The sequence below is a fragment of the Bubalus kerabau genome, chromosome 2 (assembly GCF_029407905.1).
Source record: "Bubalus kerabau isolate K-KA32 ecotype Philippines breed swamp buffalo chromosome 2, PCC_UOA_SB_1v2, whole genome shotgun sequence".
NCBI lineage: Eukaryota > Metazoa > Chordata > Mammalia > Artiodactyla > Bovidae > Bubalus > Bubalus kerabau.
This window is the reverse complement of record NC_073625.1, coordinates 41,050,727-41,052,946: the sequence shown is the minus strand read 5'-3', so window position 1 is coordinate 41,052,946 and position 2,220 is coordinate 41,050,727. Positions and strand designations below refer to the sequence as shown.

General features: G+C 66.4%; 1 long non-coding RNA gene across 2 annotated transcripts; it reads left to right on the top strand.

The window, feature by feature from the left end:
• Positions 1-679: 679 nt before the first annotated feature.
• LOC129643256 (uncharacterized) lies at positions 680-1,424 on the top strand. Of its 2 annotated transcripts, none has more exons than XR_008710196.1 (2): positions 680-920; positions 1,181-1,424. It is a non-coding gene; the product is annotated as an uncharacterized LOC129643256 (long non-coding RNA). The 2 variants fall into 2 exon arrangements; XR_008710195.1 differs by having other exon boundaries at positions 680-955.
• Positions 1,425-2,220: the final 796 nt, after the last annotated feature.

The window sequence follows — 2,220 nt, the reverse complement described above, 5'->3', positions numbered from 1 at the left end:
GGACTGCGCCCCAGCCCCAGCCCCCCGGGCACACAGGACCGCGCCAACGCTGGCGTCACAGCCTCCCGCCCGCATCGCTCTCCCACGCAACCGCTGGTGCTTCCACTCGACCCGGCGGCGCAGAGGGGTCGCGGCCCCGGTCCCCGCGGGGGCGACGGGGAGCCGCGCGCACCCCCTGCTGCCTCCATCAGGCAGTAGCGCATTGAGAGCGGCCGCCCGGCCCCTCCACGCGCAATCGCACACACACGCACACACACAGTCGCACCGCGCACGCCAGGGGCCTGGGACCCTGTATTCCACTTCTTGGCTTGTACGGGCGGGACTTGGGACCCCCAGGACACAAGAGGCGCTGTGCTCCCTGCGGCGGCCCCTCCAGGGCGCCCAGGACTTCGCGCCCCGAGCCGGGTGGACCAGGATCCGCCGGAGCAGCCCGGCCCGCGCCCGCGCCGGAGCCCAGCAGCTCGGCCCACCCGCGCGGGGGCGGCATCCGCCCGGCGCACACGTGTGCGGATTATTAAGCAGCCGGGGCAGGGCGGCCGGCGTCTCGGCGCACCAACCCCTGCTAATTGCGGGGGAAGGGCGCGCGGAGCGCGCGGAACCGCGGGGAAGCGAGAGTGCGCTAGGAGGCTGAGCTGCCTGGCGAGGCCCCGCTGCGCTCGGAGCGCGGGGGTGAGGGGCGGGAAGTTGTGCAGAGTTGCGTAGCAGGTGTTTCCACTTCGCGCAGGGGCTTAGTGGGCAAAGCCGGGTCCTGCCCCGACCCCGGACCCATGGAAGGTGCACACCTTCCAGGGACAGCCCTGTTTGCCCTCGACTCTTCTTGCTTCGCGCTCGGTCCCCAGCCAGCTCAGCGCGCCCGGAGGCCGCAGCTCGCCCGGCTTGGCCCGCCGTCCTCCCTGGAGGCTCCACCTGCCGCTCCCTAGGTGGGTCGACTGGACCCAGCCGGGCAGGAGGGCAGGTCGGTGTCTTGGGGAAGCTCCCCAATCCCCAACAAGCCTGACTCCAGCAACTAACCGAGCGTTTGCGCTCCCTGGGACCCTGGGGCGCATTCCCACGGACACCCTTCTGAAACACCCCGGTGCTTGCACGGAGGAGCTGGTGCCGAGCAGTGCTCTCAAGCAGCCCCGGACGCGGGCGGAGGGGAGGCACGGCGCGGGGACGCTAATCTGCCGTCTCTCCCCAGGCCTGGCCCATCTGGAGTTCCCTGCGGAACCAGAGACGGTCCTCCTTCGCCTTGTCAATCACCCCTGAATCTGGAACGCTGAAGGAATAGAAAATGGGCGGAAAAGAAGATGGAAGAATCTAGAGGAAAGGGGACTTTTATATGGGGAAAGAGCAAACAGCCGACAAAAAAAAAATACCCACATGATTTGACTTCATCCTTTTCAAAGGAAAAGAAAGAAAAATAGACGTTTTCGGGAGTGGGACGATACGTGTTGATTGATGCGGGGGGTATACAAGGAGGCTAAAATGAGGAAATGGGGGCAGATAGTTTGCAATGTGACAATCAACAACCACCCCCACCCCCCCACCTCTGAATCAAGAGGGACCTTGTTTTCTTTCCCAGAGAATAGACAAGTGCAGGAGCTGGTGCCAGCCCCGGGGTTTCAGCCTGTAGGCTAGTTCGGGGAAAACATCCCCTAACTCGCTTCAAGGAGAACACCAAGTTCACGAGCTCCAAGCCAAGGAGCGACCTGGGGACACTCCTTCCCCTGACCAGGGGGTGGCAGGGCGGCAGAGCCCTGTGACCTGGCGACCATCTCTGAGGCTGAACCCGGTCCCGGGCTCCCTTCTCTCTCCACGCACCTCGCCAGCTCCTTCCAACTTGCAGGGAACAAAGTCCGGGGAGAGGCAGGTGGGGGCGGCCTGGCCAAGGAGCTCCCCATCACTCCCCGAGGTGGTGGGTGGGGGGTGCGCGGCCCAGCGGCAGGCAGGTTCGCCCGTGGCACCCAAACCCCGAGAGAGCCAGAACTTGCCGGGCCGCCTTGGCCCGGCCCACTTTCCCAGGCGCTCTGGGTCCGGGGAGAAAGTCCCGGAACCACCCGGGCCACCAGGACCCGCTGCTCCGGCATCTCGGAGGAGGCACCGCCGCCAGGCACCACGCAGCTTCACCAACTCGGGGTGGCTCCTTTCTCCCCAACAGCCCCCGGCGGGCGCCGAGAAAAGAGAGGCATTTCCTTTCAGCCCGAGTGAGGTGGAAGGAGGGCGGGGGTGGGGCGCGGG